Source organism: Theropithecus gelada, chromosome 11 (assembly GCF_003255815.1).
Source record: "Theropithecus gelada isolate Dixy chromosome 11, Tgel_1.0, whole genome shotgun sequence".
NCBI classification, from domain to species: Eukaryota; Metazoa; Chordata; class Mammalia; order Primates; family Cercopithecidae; genus Theropithecus; species Theropithecus gelada.
Genome location: NC_037679.1, coordinates 56,314,834 through 56,340,298, shown reverse-complemented (window position 1 = coordinate 56,340,298; position 25,465 = coordinate 56,314,834).

The window sequence follows — 25,465 nt, the reverse complement described above, 5'->3', positions numbered from 1 at the left end:
TTTCTAAAGAGTTGAGTTTAAGCCAAATTTGAATAAATTGAATAATTTCAAATGTACCAGTAAAGCTTACTGCTTAAAATAATACTAATATTTTTATGAATTAAATTGAAACCCCCTTAGTTACTGCAAGAGGCAATGTAGCATTGTGGCTAAGTGCACAGGCTTTGGAAACTGGCAGGCTGGGTTCAAATCCCAGCTTCTTCACTATTTGACCTTGGTCAAGTCACTTAATTTATCAGAGCCTCAAGTTCTTTTATAAAATGAGGATGAAAAGAGTCACCCTCCTGGGAACAACAGACACTGGGGCCTACCAGAGGGTGGAGGGTGGGAGGAGAGAGAGGAGCAGAAAAAAAAATAACTATTAGTACTAGGCTTAGTAGCTAGGTTATAAAATAATCTATATTTCACACCCCCATGTCACCAGTTTACCTGTATAACAAATCTGCACATGTACCCCTGAACCTAAAATAAAAGTATTTTTTAAAAAGAGTCATATTCTTCAGTTGTTGAGAGGATTTGGTAGCTAATCCTGGTAAAAGTGCATAGCACACAATATGATGCTTAGTACTAAAGTTACTATCATTAGTACACTTATATAGAAAAATTAAAAGGTCACACAATCAGAGGAAATGAGAAATTAGAAGTTGTCATTTCGAGATAAAACTCCTTCCAAGCATATGCCAGGTTTTAGTTGAATTTTAAATATATTAAAAGTTAGACTACCCAACATTTTCCTTTTTTTCTCTCTCTCTTTCTTTCTTTTCTTTTTTTTCTTTTTCTTTTTCTTTTTTTTTTTTTTTTTTTTTTGAAGACGGAGTTTCTCTCTGTCCCCCAGGCTGAAGTGCAGTAGCATGATTGCTCACTGCAACCTCTGCCTCCTGGGTTCAAGCGATTCTCCTGCCTCAGCCTCCAGAGTAGCTGGAGTACACGCCAACACACCCAGCTAATTTTTGTATTTTTAGTAGAGATGGGGTTTTACCACATTGGCCAATCTGGTCTGAAACTCCTAGCCTCAAGCAATTTGCCCACCTTGGCCTCCCAAAGTGCTGGGATTAAAGGCATAAGCCAAATACCCAACATTTTCTTATGAGAGTTTTATAACTAAAATAGTTCACCTTGGTATCACTGTTTCAATTTTCGTTTACTTAATGTTATTCATTAATACCTATGTACCATGGAAACTAATTCTGCAGTGTTTCTATCTTTTGGATATTATTAGATAACTATCTCAGCACATCACACTCTCAGTTATCATCCCAATCAACTGCACATATTTATTTCTTCTCATATTTCTAACTTACATGAATTAAATTCTTTAGCTCTAAACAATCCTATTATTTTCTACAAATATTATTTTTAAAATACAATAGTTTAGGTAATGTTTTCCTCAAAATCATAGGAAAAGGAAAATTTCAATATCCTTTTTAATCTGCTGTTTCCAATTCACACCTAAGCGTATCTGTTTAGACAGCTGTATCATCTTTCAGATCATTTATATTAGTCCATGAAAGCAGGTTAGACCTAAAAGAATTGACTCAGCAAGCCTAGAAGATTAAATATAATTATTATCACAACGTTTTCATATAACCTCCTAATGCATCTGTGTTTGAGATTTAATTCTGAGTATAGTTAGGGTTGCCTGTATTTTTACTTGATAAATCTGGCAGCTCTAAATATGTTTGAAATAGGCATATGCTTGTACATTCACAAAGTCTAGAAAAGGCTGTATGTGAACATAACTGTGTACGTTTGTAGAATATTTAAGAACTTGAAGGTTGTCAATGGTATAAAATATGAATATTTATGATATCTGAATATATCTTTGTATAATTTCTCTTTCCCTGGTGATTTCAACAAGTTTTAATGAAACACAAATGTAAAATGTCATCAACTTATTTAAACAGAGCCTCAAAAATCAAACACTAAGATGGTAAATGAAGGCAAACCTAGTCCTCACATCTGAAATATCTTGTCATCAGATTAATCATTATTTTATCTTAGTGGTCTTCCTAGCATCTAACAGACAATAAGAGGTTCACACCAAAGCCAATTTCAATTAATTCAAGATGGAAAATTTCATGTGACATTATCAAACACTTTACCAAAATTGAGATAGATTGCATCTACAATTTCACATTACATTTGTGTACTGATCTTGTAGCTCTATCAAAAAAAAGCTATCAAGTTCATCTGGCATGATTTGCCCTTTTTAAATTCCTATTTCATAATGTCCAATATCATTATCCTTAGATATTTCATCGATGCTTACAGATTTTCTTTTAATATCCATTCTATTCTTTTACTATAGATTTACCTCACTTTTGTTGGATAATTATTTATGTTGTTCATCTTTTAAAAACAACAATAATCATTATCATTAGGATAATGCTCCAGTAATTATTCCTCATATTTGGGTTGATAAAGGAACTCAAATCAATTTTCCAGGTACTTATTGCACATTTACTAATTGCTTATTGCTCTGCCAGGCATTGTGAAGGTGAAAGACTGGAAGAAGGAAACTTTCTAGAGAAGCCATTGATCTCACTAAGGAGATAAAATACAGTGTAATGGAAATTCTGCATTTATTAGTACCCAGGGTTTCGTAAACTCTAGTAGGCTAAAAAAAAAAAAAACAACAACTTATTAAAATTCAAGTTTTCATGCCTTCCTTTCAAAAATTCTAATTCTGCATTTGCATTTTTAACAAGCACCCTCAGGTGAGTTCCACATAAGCATTTCTTAAACCACACTTGAACAAAACTGATCTGGACAGTCAAGTACCATAGGTCCAGAATAGAAGTCAGTCATTGTAGGTCAATATCATACAAAGAGATTTTGCCGCTGAATCAGGACTGTAAGGATAACAGACTGACAAAGTTCTTATAGTATTACCTGAGAATGTGCTGGAACTGCTGTGAAATACACTTGATTGAGAAAGGTAGACCCTTTTAGACACTATGACCATTTGTTCTTTGGTCAAACCAATAAGGTAATAAAGGATTAATAAAGTTACTATATAAGTTAATAAAGACAACAAAAGATTAATAAAGTTAAAATTACAATAACTTACCCCCACAAAAAATAAACATGTATCCCTAAACATGCCAAAGGAATTAAAACAAATTTATCACTGAGAAGCATTTATCTGGGTTGTTATAGATAAGATACATTACAGAACTTTGGAATTTATCAAGTATTTAGTGACAATTCAGCAAGCAATACTTAGAGATAATTTCTGAGTTGCCAAGAGATTTTTGCCCTGTAATTAAGTCCTGCAGTACTTCTGTGAAAGCCTGTAGTGTTAAATATGATTCCTCTAAATTCAGAAGGTATTAAATAAAACTCTGAACACTTTTTCCAAATATCTCAGACGGGTCTACTGTAGACAAGGTCTATTTTATTCCTTGTACTATCCATATAAAACTAACATATTAGTCAGGGTCCAAGCAAGAAAACGGTATTTAAAACAGAAGGAATTTAATACTGGAGGAAATGTGTTATGCAGTTGATGAAAGAGATGAATAATCAAAGTGGACAATGAAGCAACCAGAGATTAACAATACAGAAAGCCTCTTCCCCTAAGAAAAAGGGGTGGTATTTCCACAGCCCAGAGGCTGGGCCACCTGCCTGAAGGCAGAGCAATGAGGGCAGAGAGACAGAGGAATAAATACCCTGGCATCTCCCTTCCCTTCACCCTCCAATCTCCTACGAATTGTTTCCAGGGCGGAACCCAGCAAAATGGCAGCTGACATATCTCGCAGCATGTGGTAGAAAACAGCAAAGAAGGAGTCTGACAGCAAATAAGTCAAGGACTGTCAAGGAAAGGTAGCGGTGGTGTTTTGATTATTACTATTTTTTTAAAGTTATTTTAAAATAGAGAAATTTTGTTTGCACAAATATTTTGAAATCTTTATAAAATTCTCAATCCCATATTTCAATTATTCAACAATTCATGCTGGTTCCAAATAAATTACATTTTATCCTTTTATTCTTTACCACTCTAGTTTCATATGAATTAAAAATTGATGCTGGAATAAGTTTCATCATTCTTTTTATAGTATTACTAAATGCAGATCCTTTGTCCCCGCTTACCTCTCTTACCTATATATGAGAAGATATTCTTATATCATTCCTGACATTTTTTTGTGTCCGAATGTCTTTACTTCATCTTTTTTTCAATGTATATTTCTAAAGGACAATCTGGTATTTAAATCATTTAGTTACCATAATTTTGTTTTCATCCAGACTCATTAATGGAATTTTTGTATTTATTAATTTCTATTTCCCCAGCAGAAGGCCATATATTCGTCCCTTATCTAATAGATTTATCTAATAGAAATTTGTCTAATAGAAATTTAGATAAATTTATCTAATAGAAATGATATGCTCAGATACAAAATTTGGTATCTCCTCACCCAAAAATTCATCATGGCCGAGTGCAGTGACTCATGCCTGTAGTCCCAGCACTTTGGGAGGCTGAGGCAGAAGGATCTCTTAAATCCAGGAGTTTGAGACCAGCCTGGGCAAAATAGTGAGATCTCGTCTTTACAAAAAATGAACAAAATTAGTCAGGCATGGTTGTGCATGCCTGCAGTCCCAGCTACTCAGGCAGCTGAGGTAGGAGGATTCCTTGAGCCTGGGAGGTCGAGGCTGCAGTGAGCCAAGATCATGCCACTGCACTCTAGCCTGGGTGACAGAATGAGATCTTGTCTCAAAAAAAAAAGTAAAAATCCGTCATGTTAATTAAGTGCTACAATGGAGCTTTATGTTCAACAAAGTGCTTTGCATAGTGTGTGTGTGTGTGTGCGCGCGCGCGTGTGTGTGTAAACAAGTGTCTTCAAGAATGAGAAACAAAGAAATGCAATTATAGGATCTGGTGCTTCCATTCATGTATTTATGCATAAATGCATAAATGCAATACATAAATGATTTAGCAATTATATATTCATGTTCTCATTCTCAGAACACTTAATTCCCTTTTACCACATATAATTACTCAAGCTCCACAGGTTATATTTCAGTTGACCCTCACTTCTTAATAACTAATTTCTAGTCTCATCAGATCAGTCTCCTCACCAACTGCTCAACACCCCCACGTTCAATTTGTTCATGGTTTTTTTAGTCTACTTCTCCCCACACAGCATTATCCATGATCTCTCCACTACTAAACTCCCTATCTAAACCTCACCTCCTTCATGGAATTTACCATGATAAACCAGCCCAAAGGGATCCTTCTTCTTTCTCCTGAACTCCTATTGGACTTCACGTCTGTGACTTGTCTATTCATTACTGCACATATGTGCATCCTCAAAAGTCCTCTAAATTCTTAGGAACAGGACACTCAGTTTACATCCTACAAATATGTAGGAACATTGAACAAAGAAAAAATACCCAAAAACACAGTTACTGAATGTCACTGAAGTTTCATAATCAGTCCTGGAGAGGTGTTTTTGAAGTCATTGAAAGATGATGGAGAAAAGACAAAAAAGAATGACGTTATAGTGCAAAATCTAGAAGACCAGATGAAAGACCAATAACCCAGAGGGAAACAAAAATAAATCAATTTCAGGTATGCAGAAGTAGATTTCCTCTAAAGAAACTTCTCATTCATTTTAGGGAAGTTTCCAAGACCTTTTTTTCCCCATTGGAAAAAAATTTCATATTTTTATCTTCATTGATTAAATTTTTTTCTGTTTTAGCCAGGAATATATTTTTGCTGCCTCTCGCATCTTGAAAAATAACTCTGAGGAATTTCATCTCATAGTCACTCTTTATTATCTGTCTGCTACCCTGTCTTAATTCAGTTCCATCAGGAGGATCAAATCTAAAGCCCATCTGTAGCTCTGATTAGGTGTTCACTAAATGTGATTTTGAAACTCAGGTCTCAAGATATTCTCATTCTCGGAGCCTCTTGAAGGTCAATGGAGCCTACACCAGTGACAATTAAGCAAGGTGGCTTCCCCTCAGGGCGTCCCCTCACCCACCACTTGGACCCCATCATGCTGGTCTATTTCCTCATTTAAACCCCTCAATGCCAATATGTCTTCAACGTGAAAATCAATTTTCTCCCTGTTTCAGTTTCTTTTTCAGTTGCTTCTTCATTTAATCTTTAGGGCCATCTCAATCGCCATAAATCTAAACATAGCAATCAAATGTCTCATCTCTTTAAAATGTCTTGCCACAGGTGGGGGCGCAAATCCCCCCTCCTGATTGAATGAGCAATTTAAAAGAAAGATGTTCAACAGAGGAAATTATATCTCCAGATAAAGGCCATTTCATCAGAAATCTGCAGGGTGGAGGCGCAGCTTTTTGTTTTTGTTATTGAAAGGGTTTATATTTTAATCTTTGCTTTAAGAATGCTTTTTCTTGAAAAAAAAATCTTACCATTTATGAATGAGATCTGAAAACTGAGATTTGGATAACCTACTGCAAGTGTTTTGTTTACTAACTTGAGAAGACTCCTACTAAACCTTAAGTGGACTTGATCTTTTTCCCTATATAGATAGCTACTGTACCACTTTAAATGTCTGCAGTAGCTTCATGCTAGAATTCTCTGTTTCCATGCTCATTTATTTTTTCCTAAACAAATGATCAGCAAATCGTTGAACTAGATGCCTCTCTTAGTCCCTCTGGGCTTTTATAACAAAATACCTTAGACTGGATATGGTTATTTGTAAACAATAGGAATTGCTTACACTTCTGGAAGATGGAAAGTCCAAGGTCAAGGTCATAGCAGACTTGGGTTGAGGGAGGGTTTACTCTCTGCTTTAAAGATGGCACTTTCTTGCTGCATCCTCAAATAGTGGAAGGGGACAACGGAGCTCACTTGAGCCCCTTTGATAAGAGCATACACCCCATTTATGAGGACGGAGCCCTCATGACTTTATCACTTCCCAAAGGGCCCACCTCTTAATACCATTGCCTTAAATTCAAAGGTTCCAACGTGAATTTCGAAGGGAACACAAACATTCCCATAGCAGTGCCTTAGGGTCAATTAGGATTAATATGACACTGCCCCTGTTCCCAGTGACATAGGTGTAATAGACATGGGTACAAATAAGCTATAAGGAAAAGTAATACGTGGCAAGGAGGATACAAGCATACCTCACTTTATTGCACTTTACATATATGGCATTTTTTACAAATTGAAAGTTTGTGGCAACCCTGTGTTGAACAAGTCTATGAGTGCCATTTTTCCAACAGTATGTTCTTGCTTTATATCTCTGCCACATTTTGTAGTTCTCATAATATTTCAAACTTTGTCATTATTACTATATCTGCTATGGTGATCTGCCATCAGTTATCTTTGATGCTGCTATTGCAACTGTTTTGAGGTACTCCAAACTGTACCCATATAAGATAGTGGACTTGACAAATATTGCACGCCTTCTGACCGTTCCTCCATCTATCTCTCTTTGGGCCTCTGAACACAAAAATATTAAAATTAGGCCAATTAATAATCCTACAATGGCCTCTAAATATTTGAGTGAAAGGAAGAGTCACACATCTTTCACCTTAAATCAAAATCTAAAAATGATTAAGCTTAGTGAGGAAGGCATGTTAAAAGCCAAGACAGGCTGAAAGCTAGGCCTCCCGTGACAAACAGTGAGCCAAGTTGTGAATGCAAGGGAAAAGTTATTGAAGGAAACTTCACTCCAGTGAATACATGACTAATAAGAAAGCAAAACAACTTTATTGCTAATAAGAACATTTTAGTGGTCTGGATAGAAGATCAAACAAGCTACAACATTCCCTTAAGCCAAAGCCTAATCCAGAGCAAGGTCCTAACTCACTTTAATTCTATGAATGATGTTGGAAGTCTTAAGAGTGGATAAAGAACATTAATGGAATGATCAGACAAATGATAATGGCATCATAAACAGAGATAAGTGTTCTGAAGGCTGCGGATAGGAAGGTGACTGATACAGACCCAACCATCAGGGGTGTGATTTGGGGCTGAAACCTTAAGGATGGATAGTAGGTGACAAGGCTGACAGCCTGGGGAAGAACATTCTAGACATGGCCAAAGAATAAAAAATTGCTTTGAGAGCTTTCAGAGAGATACATTCTTTCGCGGGTAGGGTGGGAGGAGGGAGGGTATAGGGGCTGCATCCTGCAGTGTGTAGTTAGATCACTAGTAGTTGAATTAACTAAGGGTAAGACTTTATCAAGAGGAGATGGTGGGAAAGAGATTGTAAGACAGAGAAGGCAGAGGCAGGCCAGGAAAAGGAGTGTTCTGGGAAAACAAATAGCACAATTTAGTTAGCTGTTTGTAAGGAATTCAGGGAAGGGGCTGGAAAAGGAAGGTGATCGAAACATCAGGGCCATGACTACCTGAACTAAGATTCGGTGTTTTTCTAGGTATGCAATGGAAAATCACCGAAGGCTTAGAGCAGCACTATCATACGGCTAAAATCATGTTTTAAGGATATCAATCTGAATTTGAGAGGTAGTAACAGGAATGGAAAGGGAGCTCTAGATGCAAGAGATAGTCACAGAATTAGATAAACAATATGAGTCTGCAAATGATGTTTTAGGTATTCAGGAGCTCTAAAGACATTTTATATTGAGAAAGAAGGAGAAAAAACTAACAAATATTAGGACAAATCTTCTACATCCTATTAGGAATTTCTTAGGAATTATTTTATTTAATCTCCAGAAATCCTTGAGGTGCATATTATTATCCTTTTTATATTTATATATCCTTAATACTATCTTTATATAAAAGTCAGAAACTGAGGCTCAGAGGGGTAATTAACTTGCCAAAGAGCAAGTTGATAAATTAGAGAGCTAGGATCTGAATCTAAGCTTGTTTGACTTCAAGGCAAAAATAACACTCTAAGGTCTTTCTTCTTTCCTAGTTCCCAATTCTTACCCCGTTTGTCATTCCTCAGACTCTGTTGACATTCAAGGGGATTCTCAGGACTCTGCAAACCTCTGATTGAATATGAGAAATTCCCAAATGGCCCCCCAGCCAATGTCACACATATTTATCTATGGGATAAGAGAGAGATGATCTCTGATAAAACATGCAATTGGGAGAGTAGGGGAAAATAATTCATTTCTGAGGGGCCTGGTCCATCTCTCCCTGAAATTTCAATGGTAGGGCATTTGCAGGATGCAAAAACCAGTCAGTGGATTCAGTATATTAACTTTCACTTTGTTGTTTTTATTTTCCCTGTAGGGATCAAAGGACAAGGAACTCTTGTTGAAGCTCGTAACTCCCTAATTACTTATTATTAACAGTGAAAATCTGATTTTCAAAGTTGTTTAATGGTCATGCAATAAAGCAATGTAAGATGACCGCTGATACTGTAGCGTGGGTCTCCAAAGAGTTGAGTGATGTTGTAGCTACTGTTATTTCTAAAATAGAAATAGAAAAGCTATGACTACAATATTGCCTGGGATTCCCAGTCACCCACTGAACAGGTAAAATGCCTTCCAGACTTGGACGGGTCAAGCAGGAAATTGTTATATAATAAGGCTCCCCCCACTACCACCCCAACTAGTCTTTGTTATAGCAGGAAAAAATAAAGTTGACCATTAGGCAGAGGAAAAAAAAAAACCAAACCAATTATTAAGCATATTTCATTATGTGTAGAGTTGTTTTCTGGCTCCTATTACCACCACTGGCTGTGAATGTTAGCATTAATTATGTAGGGACATCAAAAGTGTACTGATAGTATAATTTGAAACCATTATACCAAGTATCTCCATGCTAGCTCATCATGCTTGGCAACAAACAGGAAGGTAAAATGCAAAGTAGCCATAAAAAAGGAGAGGGAACAAATGAATAATAAATAGACAATTTTATATTTCTCATAGGAACAATGAGAACCCATCTACAAATAAACTGCACTAGCCATGATTCTCTGAAGGTTCATCCGTGGAGTGGTAACGCTATTAAGAATGAGAAGTCCAGCAGACAGGTGTATTTCTAGACCATCACAGAAAGAAAATATTTCAAAATGACTTGGTTATACAGAACATTTTAGAGTAGTCCTTATTGAAGAGGGGTGGCTTTTAGGGATCTGAGGAAAGTGGTCCCTAAAAGGGTGAGTGCTGTCACAGTCCTCTCCTCCTCATTCATCGAAAAAATGAAAGCCAACAGATGAGCCTCTTGCAGTTTTGACAGAATTCACAAATCTGCCTGCAACTGCCCAAGCCCTCTTCCACTTCCTGCAAGAGCCACTCCTTCTAATTGCACTTAAGTTTCCATCTCCTCCTATAGTCTGGTGGTTCTTACCCTAGTCAGAATTACCAGGTAATTCCTGGTTATTAAAACTCTCTTGTCTGTTATTCTTTCTCTCTCTCTCTCTCTCTCTCTCTCTCTACCCCCACCAAAATTTAACATCCTCAAGTCTCTTCCATATATATATATATATATAAAATCCATCAGCCCTTCATCTAACCTGCAGCTAACAACGTTTTTAACAAATACTATCTCATCTTCGTTACATCCTTCTCATTCTTCATGTCCTTTAAATCTGAACCACCACTTTTCACTCCACTGAAACTGCTCCCCAAGATCACTACTGTCCTCATATTGCTAAATCCAGTGGTCATTTTTTGGTTATATTTCCTGACCCTTCAGTAGTATGTGACACTATTGACCTGTCCCTTCTTCTTGAAGTTCTCTCTTTTTTTTTTTGTAACAGCACATGCTGTTAGGTTTTCTTCCTACCACCTTGGCCATCCTCGTTTTCTACTGGTTCTACAATTTTGATGTTTCCTTGGGCTCTAAGGCACTCTTCTCACTTAAAGGAGTTTAGACACTCCTATAACTTCAATGCTATCCTTAGGCTAAAGGGTTTGCAGTTGATATTTACAGATCAGAACTGGCTTCTAAGCTCCATTCCAATATATCAAAGGGCCAACTGGACATCTTCACTTGTTGTCTTATAATTATCTTAAATTCAATATGTCTAAAATGAAATTTAATTTTTCCCCTTAAAACTTGCTTCTGTCTTGGCCAGTGGCATAATTAAGTACCCTCTTACTCAAAGCAGAAATCTGAGAATAATTTTGGGTACCTTTTTCTCCTCTCCTTATCTCTCACCACTCTCATTAAATCAACCATCAGTCTGTTAATTTATTCCAAAAATATGTATTCAGCCAATTATCTGTTAGGTGCTATGGGGAGCAAAACAGCCCAAATCCAAAATCCCTGCCCTCATGGAACTTATAGTTTAGTGAGGAAAACAGTAGTCACTAAACAAGCAAAAAAACAAATAAGAAAGCATGAAATACAAGAAAAAATGAAACAAGTTGAAAGATAACCCAGGATGGAGTAGAATTGGGGAAATGAAGAAATAAAGAGATGTTTTGGAAGTTAGAATTGAAAGGTTTTCCTAAGGGAATGGATACAGTCATTAAGTAAAAAAGAGAAATTAAGGAACATTCTCAGTTTTGGCTTTCCAATAGACTTATGTAGGTGGATGATAGTGCTATTGACTCAAGTAGTGGAGAGGCAGGTGGTAGAGAGGTGGGGAATCGATGAGTCAGTTTGTGATGTGTTCAGCTTGGAAGGTCAGTTAGACTTCCATGTGGGCTTGTCAAGTAGGCAGCTGGGGTCATAACCAGGAACTTCAAGGAGAAATCTAGACCTGAGACAGAAACTTTTGAGTCAGTAGCATATAGACAATAAAATCACCTAGAAGAGCAGTGTAGACACTATATGGTAGAGACAGAAAGAAAGCAATCCAAGGATCCTCCCGATGAGGAATTTCATCACATTTGAATAAAGTGGGGGAAACAGTTTAAAAGAGACAGAAGCAGATTAGAGAAAGGAGAAACAGGTAAAAATAGACCAAGAAGGAGAGAAGTAAGTAAAGAAAAAAAAACAAGAAAAATGTAGTTACAAAAGTCAAGAGTTCAAATACTAGAACACTGTCCAATAAAAAGAGAACAGAAAAGTGTCCATAGACTTGTCAAAATTAAGTGACTATGACTGTGACTGTGATAGATGCAGTATTAGAGGAATGATGAAATCATAAACCAGAAATCCTATAGCTCCATTTTCTAAACATTTCCCAAGTATGCCTAATTCATTCCATCTTAATTCAGGTTTAAACCACCATCATCATTCACTCATATTGCTTTTGCATCTCCTTCCATTTATTTGGTATGTGATATGGTTTGGCTGTGTCCCCACCAAAATCTCATCTTGAATTCCCATTTGTTGTGGGAGGGACTTGGTTGGAGGTAATTGAATCAGCATGGGGGAAAGCCTTTCCCATGATGTTCTCATGATAGTGAATAAGTCTCAGGAGATCTGATAATCTTAAAAAGAGGAGTTCCCCTGCACAAGCTCTCTCTCTTTGCCTGTTGCTATCCATGTAAGACATAACTTGCTCTTCCTTACTTTCCACCATGATTACGAGGCTTTTTCAGCCGCATGGAACTGTAAGTCCAATTAAACCTCTTTCTTTTGTAAATTGCCCAGTCTCGGGTATATCTTTACCAACATCATGAAAATGGGCTAATACACCACGTCACTTCCAGAATAATCCTACCAAAAAAAAAAAAAAAACAATTGTGAACACGTCACTCCCTTGCCCCACTTAGGATACAGACCAAATTCCTTATGATGCCTCCAGTGGCCCCCACCACCCAGCCCCTGCCTGCTGCCTCACTTTCAATTTATCCCCCTTCTCCCTTTCCAGTTCAGAGCATCAACCATATTGAATGCCTAAGATTCCAGGCACACCCAACACGAGGGACAGCCCAGGATCTCTTCTGAGTTAGGGTAGAAGAAGTAAAATGAGAAAAGCGCATGCATGTAAAATCAAGGGAATTGTGTGAACCAGGTAAGTGTCTTGCAGTTGATTTGGCTCTACTTTCCTATTCTTGCTTTTTTCTTTAACCCAGCTCATGCCCTGTATTAATTAGTCTGTTCTCATTCTGCTGATAAAGACATACCCAAAACTGGGTAATCTGTAAAGGAAAGAAGTTTAACTGACTCAGTTTGACATGGCTGGGAGGCCTCAGGAAACTTACAATCATGGTGGAAGGGGAAGCAAACATGTCCTTCATTACATGGAGGCAGGAAGCAGAAGTGCCAAGTAAGAGGGGAAGCCCCTTATAAAACCAACAGATCTCGTGAGAACTCACTCACTATCATGAGAATAGCATGGGGGAAACCATTCCCATGATTCAGTTACCTCCCACTGGGTCCTTCCCATGACACATAGGGATTATGGGAATTACAATTCAAGATGAGATTTGGGTGGGGACACAGCCAAACCATATCATGCCCTCACTTCAGAATGATACTTTCACTTCTGTTGACATCACGCATGATCAGGAAGGAATCCGGCTGTAACTTTTTTTATGCAAACCTTACAATGCTAGGCCTTTCCAGATGAGCTGTACTCCTTGCATTCCCAACTAGTTCAGAAACTCTTTAAAGTCAGTGAACATCAAGATGCCAAGAGTATGGACACCTGTGTTTGAATTCTGGTTTCTGAAGCTCTTGGGCTATGGTTTTGCAGACCTCTTTGGACCTCAGTTTCTCCATCAGTAAAACTGATATAAATATCAGATACTTCCTTCATAGGACTGTTTGAGGATTCTATGAGATAACAACTATAAAGTGCTTACTACAATGCCTGGCATATGGTGAGAAATTTTATTATAATTTTGACTGTTATTCTTTTCTTGACCTTAAAATGCTCTACACAGTACTAGGCACAGAATCAGTGCTTAACAAATACTGGTGAGCTACCTGATAAAAGTTATTCACCAACGATTTTCCCATGACTGTTATAGTGTATTATTCAAGGACAAGAGTGGTGTGCCCAGTCTTATGATTAATTCCTTCTTCCTTTTTCATGTTGAGTTATGTAAATCAAGTTTGCACATTTCACCCTTCAGGCAGAAATGGAGTGGTTCTAATTTGATCTAACCTAAGGTAGTGGGGGGGAGTGGTGGAATACAGAAGACTGCAGAAGTTAAAACTTTCTAGTATAAAAGAAACAGCAGGCTGCCTTATGTTTTCAACATTAGCATTTAAGTTCACTGCAGCTGAACTCAATTCGTATCAGTGGAGATTTATATCAAACAGTGGGAAGGCAAGTCATATCCTACTGCTGTCTTGCAGAATTATCATCAGGAATGTAGCCAATTTTAGCACAAATAAATGGTAGTTAGGGAAGTAACTTGTATGATCAAGTCCTATAATGGTCATTCTTTGATTTAGAAATATGTTCTAAACCTGTCACTTTGCATGAACTTGATTTTCAAAGGAAAGAAGAAAAAAACACTATGCTTTCTCCAGTGGGAATAGCACAATATACAATAACAAAATAGAGACAGTTAAAAAAAAACTTGCTTACCGTTTTATCATTTTATGTGTATAGGAAATAACTTTAAGTGGTAGATGCATGCTTAAGGATTAAATTATACACAACATAGCTCACTATCATTACCGTCGCACATCACCAAATTGAGACACTCCTAAAACTGTCATCTTGTCAGTAGTCAAAAGACAGCTGAAATGCTGGTTTGAATTTTATCTCTTTTATCTCCTTTATGAAGTCGGAGAAGTGCGTTATAAGATTCACATATGAAGAACAGAGAAACAAATGGGTTAAGGGAATGAAATGATGGTATGTTTAGATCAGGAAGGGACCTTAAAGATAATCATTTCAAACCCCTTAGTTTGTCAGTGAGGCAACAGAGACCCAAAGAATTCAAATGTCAGCCCAATGACACATGCAATTGGGGCTACAAATCTATATCTCTCACACATATACTTGCAGAATCAGAATCTTTAAGAGTGGGATCCAAAATCCTGTCGATTTAAAAAGCTGCTGAGATTATTCAGATGCCAAACATCCAGAGACCAAGGTTCACGAAGCACTGAGCTACACTTCCCATGGCCATTGGTGAGACATTCAGCATAGAAGATGGCAGGTATAGCCTGTTTATTTTCTCCAACTTAAATAGCTGTATCAGTACAAAACATCAAACTCATAAATGTCATGTCTACCAACCCAGGTATGCACTCTACATCCAACCTCAAAGCTGTTAGGTTTGACTACAGCTCACAGTTCTTTCTTGCATTATAAAAGCATTGTATCCATTATTGTGCTGCCCACGTCAGCCCCCCAAAATCACAGATGCTATTCAAAATATACGTTTCGGTTTTTTCTGAGATGGGAAATTGGTATATTCATTACCTGACTGTACTACTGTTACAGTAATAGTGTTGTAATATAAACATCAGTGGGACAAAAAGTACATTTACCCCCAAAACAATCCTACACATGATATTTATTTGCTTGCCATTTCCCCCATAGTTTGCCAGTATAGCCTGAGTGCCTGCCATGGGATCATCCTTACCCCAAAAAAGAAGAATTTCAAAAGGAAATAAACTCTGTCCTAGTCACAGAATCAGATGGATCTAAACCTGTTTCTCCAACTCTGATCTGTCTTCTAAGTGTCAAACTCATTTATTCACGTGTCTACCAGATCTCTCCACCCACTTTCCCCATGCGTAATTCAGACACAGTCTGCTCCGAATCCAAGTCATCATTTTCTCCCAAATCTGTGCCTCCGATGTGTGTCACACTTTGGTTACTCCATCCGATCACCTGAGGCAAAAATCGGGGAATCATCTGTATCTGCTCAAATGTATTGAAATTTTAGTTGCAAGTGAAAGAAATTCAACTGAAGTTGGCTTGACAAGAAAACATAATTTAATGAACACTTAATTGCAAAGTCTATAAGGGGATGCTATCTCTAAGTATGAATGAACTTAGCCAAATGATTTTATAAAATTATTCTGCTCTTTCCTCTTCTCAGCTCTTCTCTATCATTGGCTCCTTTTCTAGATTGGGTATGCCAAGCTTATATCCTTCCAGTGTTAATTCCAATGAAAGAGGTTCTCCTTCCTAATAATTTCAGCAAGTATCCTGGTCTGGTTGGAACAACGTAATTCAATGCATACCCTGGCCCAGTCTCTATGACCAGGGATGTGGAACTGTTGGGCCACCTGCACATACCATGGGTGAACAGGATCAGGAAATGGACTGAGCATGGGGGGGAACGTCATTTCCTAAAGGAAAACTGAGGTGCTATTTCAAAAGGAAAAAAAAAGTAGAGGGGAACACCGCACAGGCAGAAACATCAGATATCTTCTATATCATCCTGGTTTCCTCCTTTCACTTCTAGAGCCAAAGAATTGCTTAGTTTCAGTGATTCTCTAGATATGTCTCTTATTTGTCTCCTTTCTCAGATCCACTGTTATGACTTACTTCAAGCCCTCACCACGTCTCATCTGGAATTGCAAATTCCCTACTTACAGTCCTGTATCTGTATTGCAATTGAAACCTGATCATGGTTATTTTCTAGCTTAAAAGTCTATCAAGGCTCGACTGTGTGTAGTATAAAGATCAGACTTTTTAGCAGGATATTTAAGGCTCTCTAGGATTTGTCCTGTTTCATCTCTCAGCACTCCCCAGCACACACCCTAAGGTGGCTAATAATCATACTAACACTAACAAAGAAAAATAATATTTCTTGAGTTCTTACTAGGCATCAGGTTTTACACAAAGAGCTCTCTGTGCCCTCATGACAACCTTCTTTCTATCTTCATTTTACAAATGAGAGGCTTGGAAGGGCTAAGCAAATTAACCAAAGTCACATAGCTAATACTTATTAGTGCTAACGCTAGTATTGGAACTCAGACAGGGTTCTAATGTCTGAAAACAATCTGATCTCTTAACTATTACAGTATATTGCCACACTAAACAACTTTCAGTTCTCCAGACTTACCATGTTTTTTTTCCTCTGCTGAGTATGTCTCTTACATGTCTGACTGGTCAACCCCATGCAACTTCAAGATCTAGCTCAAGTGCCACCTCTTCGAGGAAGCTTTCCCTGACACATGCAAGCAGAACTTACCAGTCTCCCTTTCTTAGTGATAAATGATAACTTGTGAACATCAGAAGCTTAAAGATTTAAGATAATGGGATGATTAAATAAATGAGGGTCTATGATAGAATATCAATATTAAAACAAATGTTTTAGAAAAATATTAATGACCTGAAACACTGGTCCCAATCAATACAAGGTGATTGGAGAGGGAAGAGTAGTGTACAAGGTGCTAAATAATACATGCGTCTACCTTCGTAAAATAATCTGTGTCCAAAAATTGATATATTCAAAACACAGTGATTAAGAAAATGGGCTTTCGTATCAGACCAAAATGGGTTTGAGCTCCATCTTTGTCACTAGATCTGGGGCCTTGGGAAAGGTACATAATCCCTCTGAACCTCTGAAAATGTGTGTATGGAGACGTGTGTATCTATATCATGTCTAGGCCATATCTATGTCATATCTATAGCTATATTTCTACCTATAGAGAGAGAGACAAGATGACAATAAGATACTGGAAGGAAATATATACCAAAAGGTAACAATGGTTGTAATTTGATTGATGTTGACTTTCTTCATATTTTTCTATATTTTCTAAATATTCTGCAATGCATATATATTTCCTTTATCTATATTCTGATCATTCTCTGCACTAATATGCTGTGTCTAATTTAAACTTTGGGCCCCAGGAGCAGAAACTGCATCTAATTATCTAATTATGCATCCCGCATCACAGCCCACATGGCATCAGTGTTAAATGACCTGCTGGTTAGCATCGTCACAGCCATGGCAGATCTATCTGGTATACTTAGGAGGTTCTCTTTTGAAATACAGTCAATTTTTGACAATTTAAGGGCTGATTATCTAGTCTTAAATTATCCATATCCTTATATTCTACAACGTCTCCCTCCTGCTGACCAAATGTGAAGGCTTCATGGCTCCTTAATATCTCTACCATGACAAGAAGAGAGAAAGCAAAAGTGATGATACTGTAATCAATCAAATTGCTTACTCTCTGGAACCATTGATCATTATGTTCACTCTGGAAGCTCTAATATGAGAAATTTCTTGTACGATAAAATGGCAGGGAAAAAAACTTTCTCTCTCCTAAGAAAATACTCTATTTTCTTTTTATTGATAAAACTTTGAAGCTCGTGTTTTACCTTTTGTCTTCGGTATTGTAAGTCTTACTATTATTTATTGTCCTGTCTCCCTCCTTTGCTTAAACTTGATTTTCCTATTAACCTTATTTGTATGTCCCTTTTTGGTAGCATGTCTCAAATTACTTTTTGAGAGAGTTAGGGTACAAATAAATTCACTAAATAATTACCAAATTTGAAAACTTGTGTTAATAAATATCAATACCTTGTATTATTTTGCATTGTTTTTAGCAGTGTCACTTTCATGATCTCACTTATTTCTCTTATTTCTCCTTGTTCTGTAAATAAGACAGCCATTTTCCCCATGTTCCAGATACAAAAACTGACAAAAAAAGCCTCTGGGGGAAAAAGAAGGAATTACTATGAGTTCTAGAGCTAGACAACGTGAGTTTGAATTCTAGCTCTATTTTGGCTCTACCTGGAGCCCTTGCATAAGCTGCTCAGCTTCCCTGTCCCTCAGTATTTTTAACTGTAAAATGAGGAGGTGATAACAACAGTAGTTACCACAAAGGATAATTGTGAAGATCAATTAAGTTACACATTTGAGGCTCTCAAATCGGTGTCTGGCACCTAGTAAGGACTCATAAATGTTTGCTATTTTTGTGCTTAAGTAGGTGTCAACTAACTTCCTAAATTGACCATTTATCTATCTTGCATTCATTTGCACTTGGTCAGCTGTCAATCCTGCTGGACTGAGATCTGTTTTTGCCATAGATAAGAAGAAATAGGGCCAGGCATGGTGGCTTATGCCTGTAATCTCGGCACTTTGGGAGGCCGACGCAGGTGGATCACCTGAGGTCAGGAGTTTGAGACTAGCCTGGTCAACATGGCGAAACCCTGTCTCAACTAAAAATACAAAAATAGCAGGGTATCGTGGTGGGTGCCTGTAATCCCAGCTACTCAGGAGGCTGAGGCAGGAGAATGGCTTGAACCTGAGAGGCAGAGGTTGCTGTGAGCCGAGATCATGCCATTGCACTCCAGCCTGGGCGACAAGAGTGAGACTTCATCTCAAAAAAAAGAAGAAAAGGTTTCCTAAGAACAGTGAACACGTGATTAAGTGGTCATGCTAAACCTGGTTTCAGAGGGAGAAAAATTCCCTTTAGGATTTTTTTTACTCTATCACTATAAACACATACATTTTATCAGAGAGTGCAATGGTTAACAGAAGGCTTTAGTACCAGACAGCTTTGGGTGTAAACCACTCTTGCCCCTTGCTAGCTGTGAAGCCTTGGGCAAGCTCCATAGTGTCCGGAGCCTTGTACTTGATTATAAAATAGAAATAATGATGGCTCTTCCTTGGTACGGCCATTATATAAAGCACATAGCACAGTGCCAGGACTAGAGCGGACGGTCAATAAATAAAACAGTGATCACTGCTGTGTTGTTATTATTATTATATAGTAAGCCACAGTACCAAACATAATCAAATTTAATTTCTTTTATAATATTTCACAATTCAGACTTTTAAAAAATTCATCACTTTATCCAAGTGAGACAAAATTTCACAGGATTTGCCCTAGTTGAGGAAAAATTTCTGCCCCCAAAATACAGTTTTGTTGAATTTTTCCTTCCAGGTTTCTGGCCAACTCTAGTACTCATTACATCAATACTATTTTTTAAAAGTAATTTAATATAGATTTAATCCCTTTTGTTATATAGAATCCCAGAATTATATGATGAATATAAACTTCAAAAGCCATTTAGAATCTCACCTTCATTCTGATACAAATATTTGTCAAAATGGAAGGTTTGACTGTTGAGAGGATTCAAGTCTAATTGTCTTCAGTAACTGAAATCAAGTTAATTAAATGTATGCTTGGCAACAGATTTTATTAAGGGACAGTAACCATTGCATTCTTAGAGCTGTCATCTTTTTTTTGTTTTGTTTTGATTTTAGAGATGCAGTCTCGCTCCATCACCCAGGCTGGAGTACAGTGGCGCCATCTCGGTTAACCACAGCCTCTACTTCCTGGGTTCAAGTGATTCTCCTGCCTCAGCCACCTGAGTAGCTGGGATTACAAGCATGTGCCATCACGCCTGGCTAATTTTTGTATTTTTAGTACAGATGGAGTTTTGTCATGTTGGCCAGGTTGCTGGTCTCCAACTCCTGACCTCAAGTGATCCACCGGCCTCGGCCTCCCAAAATGCTGGGATTACAGGTACGAGCCACTGTGCCAGGCCCTAGAGCTATCAAAAAAAAAAAAAAAAGCCAAGAGAAGCTAAGAGCACACGTAGACTTTCCTTTAAGAAAATCTAAAATGCAAAGCCCTAAAAGAAAAATCTGAAATGCGAAGCCCTAAAAAATGAAGAGAGGGTGGCTATTTGATTTTCAAAAAGATTCTTTAGTGAAAAAGTAGTTTTCTTCCTAAATCAAGCTTTATGTGTATTTTCAGTGATTCAATGGTAAGAAATTTGGTTTGCACAGACCACAAATATTGAAAAATTTGTGAAATTATGCTTGTATCTGGTGTGAATAAAAAGCCCAATTTTTTCACTTTGATGCCATTATTTTTATGCATCTTGTAGCACTTCCTTATAGTTTAAAAATAATCATCAGTTTAGATGTATTGGTCTTTATCATTTTAAAGTGGGTCTGGTGATCTTGTGTATCTCACCACAACTGATGTAAAAAATTCAGTGTCCTGACAGCTCGCATTAGGCATCACATTGAAAAAGTATAATTAGCATTTCTGTGCTAATTAAAAGTGATGCTGGGTTAGTTCCAATATCATGCTTTTAAATGGCTGATGTCTCAAGAGACCAAAATTGGAAAAAAAAAAAAAAAAAAATGCATTTCAGCTGGAAAAATCCTGTGCAAACTTTCTTAAATGATCCGGATTTGTCGCTGTTGTTATTTACATCTCATTATAATGGTAGACTTCAAGATGACTTCTTTTAATCAGTTTACCATTTTCACATTCCCCACTTTGCAAGCAGTAAGAAATTCAAGATGTTTTTCTGCTTCTTTAAATCCTTTGACTGTCTGCTTTCACACAAAATTAATTAAGGATTTTCTAAATAAAGAACATACCATGAAAGAATGAAGCAATTCAGGATTTTCAGTTTTCCCTTTATACAGTGCAAATAGTGTACTTAGCCACTTCAGTCTTTCCTACAAGTGAAAATTTTAAAGAAAATACCGCCTCCCTGAACCCAACCATTTTTCAAATAAACAGATGATTGTCATTGATTAAATACTTTTTTCAAACATAGTCCAATTATTCAAAATCACAAAGGTTCTACATGGTTTTAATCTGATTTTCTTTCCAAACGAATGTCGGAGGATCACCAAGAGGTGGGCAGAGAGGGAAGCTATTGTTCCACCACATTCCATTCCTGTTAAATCAACTTGATATACGCGATAAATTAAGTCCGCACTGCAGGTCAGTGCATTTCTATTAACTACTTATTATGGAAGAAAGGAAAGCAGCCCAGTCAAGAACTCTTACACATCAGCCAAAGCAAGCTGTCACTCTATTTAACTTTTACAATAAATGTTCCTTGGTCTCACACATGTGAAAGAAAAAACATTGTTTGGCACTTAAGCTCTCATTGCCCATGTGGATTAAGGCAAAGAACAAGGCTAGATGGATTATTTCTCTTGGTTTAAAAGACTAGGAAACTCTGGATTTTGCTAAGATTTTGCTGATTTATAATGTAACCATTTTAAAATAGGCCTCTGGGGATTCTGAAACATGGCTACTCTCCTGAAGTTTGTAAGAGCTGCACTCTCGACTCCAGTCTATCCACTTTTATTGGCTCCTATGACTGCTGAGTGGAAGTGAGGACTCCCCTCTGAGCAAGTCTCCAAAAGAGGAAATGGTTCAAATTTTCCCCATAGGGGCTAGATGAGTCAGAGACTACAGGAGATCAACCTCAGAGAAGATCTTAGCACAAAGATCACAACTCCTGAGGTGCTGGAAAGAGCTTGGGCCCCAGAACTCAGTGGATTCTAAGCCCCATAAGCATGCCTGGGCTGCTTAAGCAAGAAGTAGTAGATGAGTGAATAAAAAGCAGCTAAGAAGGTGGGTCTAGTTCTCTCTTTCCTCAGCCCTGCTGAGTATAAGGAAACTGGGACTGGAGGCTTTTTACTGTGAAGGCAGCCTTCCGGGGAGGCTGGCAGCCTGCCTATGCCTACGCCATTCACCCAAAATGCAGAGACCACACTCTTTCTATCCCTCCCTGAACTACTACCAATCCACGTCTTCAATCATCACAACTGAGCCCCGGGAAGGATAAAACAAGTTAGTGAATAAATGAATACATAAAATATTCTTAAAAATTACAATAAAGCCAGAAAGAGTAAGGTCATTCAAAGCAAACAGAAACGCATGTCTAGAAAAAGAAAACGTTAGGAAAATAAATGATGATGATATAAAAGATGTGTATTACAATAAGAGCAATCACAAAGCAAATGACAAAACACAATTTCTGTAGGAAAATCAAAATGATTTCTCAAATAAGCAAATATTAGTATTAATAGATGCATTTAGAGAGTGAGTGGCTACTGTTAAGATCCAAATTATTGACTTGGAAAAGCAAGTGTAAGAAACATCTCAAAACACAAAGTCAAAGTAGAAATAGATGTACATACATATATACATATATGTATAATATAATATATAATATAATATATGCATATATGTATAATATATACTTATATACATATACATGCATGCATTATACATATTATACATTATATATTATATGTATATATGTAAAATACATATGTGTATATATGTACACATGTATGTGTATATATGTGTCTGTATACATGTATATATGTGTGTATATATACACACGCATATGTACATAGATACACATAAATGTATTCTACATATATATAGTATATGTATTCCACATATATACACTATATATGTATTCTACATATATACATATATATTTCTCTATATACATTTATATAGGTAGAGAGGGAGACAGAGAAATAAATATGTAGAGATAAAAACATAGAAAGTTAGAAATATTAAGAGAAAAGAAAAAATACTTGTAGGACAAAGCCAAGAACTTAGTATCTTTTTTCTTTTCCTAAAGAAGTCAGGAAGAGATGACAAAGGCACAATGTTTACATAAATACATAATAGAGAAAATTTTCTCTGAACTGAAGAAACATGAGTCTGCAGAATGAAAGGACAAAGTTCAGTCATAGACTAATTAGAAAAGACACAGACCTAAGACTATCCTAATAAAGTTCATGAATTCTAAGGATAAAAAGAAAATTCAATAAACTTCCTGACAGAAACAAAACAAGATGAGTTACCACAAAGGAAAAATAATAAGACAGGCATCAGACTTTTCATCTGTAACACTTACGGCTTGAGGATGATGAAACGACCTCTACTGGACCAGGGAAATGAAAAGACTGTAAGAATCTTGACAGGGGAGGGTGGGATAAAGGGTGGGAAAAGGATCCATGTCAGTGTTCTGAGAATCACTTTATTGCTGTGGGGAAAATGGAGGGAAGCAGTGCGTCTTGGTAAAATTAAAAAAAATAAAAAACTAGCATCTCATTTTTCAAATAATATTAGAGAAATACATATAAAATTATAACTACAGGGAATGGAAAAGTAACAATTAATGGACAGAAATGGTACAGTGGATCTTCCAAATACATAAGCAGAAGACTAGAATAAGCAAACCAATTAAAATTAGGATAAGGAGCTGGGTGCAGTGGTGCACACCTGTAGTTCCAGCTACTCAGGAGACTGAGGCAGGATAACCTGAACCCAGGAGTTGGAGGCTGCAGTGCACTATGATTAGGCCTGTAAATAGCCACTGCATTTTAACCTGGGCAACATAGTGAGACCCCATCTCTAAAAAAAATAGGATAAAGGAGAAGCAGAATGACAACATAAATCATAAAGTAAAAGGAGAGAAATAAAATTTTCATTAAAGTAAAAACAAATAGACTAAATTCTCCATTGCATGAAAGAGACTGTCAAATTGAACTAAAAGAGAAAACTTTGAATTATGCAGTTAGAAACTATTGTACAACAAAGTGATTAAGAAAGCTGAAAACAATGTATTGGCAAAGACAAGATAATATTAATATTAGACAAGATGGAATATAATGTTAAAAGCCTTAACCAGGAAATAGATAATTATTAGGTTTTAACAAAAGTCATAGTCTAAGAAGATATAAAGTCCCAGCTACTCTGGAGGCTGAGGCAAGAGAATGGCCTGAACCCAGGAGGCGGAGCTTGCAGTGAGCAGAGATTGCACCATTGCACTCCAGCCTGGGCGACAGAGCAAGACTCCGTCTCAAAAAAAAAAAAAAAATATATATATATATATATATATATAAAATAACTCTCTCTCTATAACAACTATATATAATTCTATATATAGCAAAATTATTAGAAATGCAAGACCTTAATAAAAACATAATTTTAGTTTGAAACATCAGTGTATCTTTTGAACATTATGTAACTCTAATTTACAAGAAATAAGTAAGATCAAAGAGAAATTACAGAGTGCAATTGGTAAAGTTCACTTGATAAATCTGTTATTGGCTGAATTGTGACCTCCAACTCAATTCATATGTTGATGCTCTAACCCCAAGTAATTCGAGTGCTTTTAAAGATGTGGTTAAGTTAAAATGAGGACATTAGTGTGGGCCCCAATCCAATCTGACCTGTGTCCTTAATAGAAGAGGAAATTTGGGTGCAAAAAGAGGCACAAAGAATGTATGAGCAGAGAGGAAAGACCATGTGAAGACACCTTGAGAAGGCAGACATCTGCAAGCCAAAGAGAGAGGCCTCAGAAGAAATTAAACCTGTTGATGTCTTGATCTTGGACGCCTAGTTTTCATAACTGTGAAAATAAATTTCTGTTGTTAAAATCACCCAGTCTGTGGTGTTCTGCTATGGCAGCTCTAGCAAATGAATACCATCTATACTGAACATTTTAATTCTCAAATAGAAAATATACACACGCGTGTGTGTGTGTGTGCACGCATGTTCATGCTTGCTTGCCCTCAGTGAGACAGGGAAATGGTCCATGGATCATTTATAAAACTGATCACATAGTTAGCCATAGAGAAAACCTGTAATATACTTTAAAAACACATGCTACATTCTCCATTATAAACTGATACAATTAGAAATAATAAAAAGTTGCCCCCCAAAACATTATAACTATTAGGAAACTTAAACACTTAGAAAATTTGGGGACCAAAATAGAAAAAAAATTTTTTGGACCAAAATAGAAATCAAAAGAGAAATGATAAACTATTTGGAAAGCAATGAAAAGAATAATTCTCCTAAGGGAATGAGATCCATTAGTAGAGAGATCTGAAAGGTTAAAAAAACAAAAACTCTACTGTTAGAAAAAAAGCATTGAGATCTTATAGGTTCTCAGCTGAGTTTTTCAAACCCAATGTTTTCAACTGGGGCAGTATTGGCAAT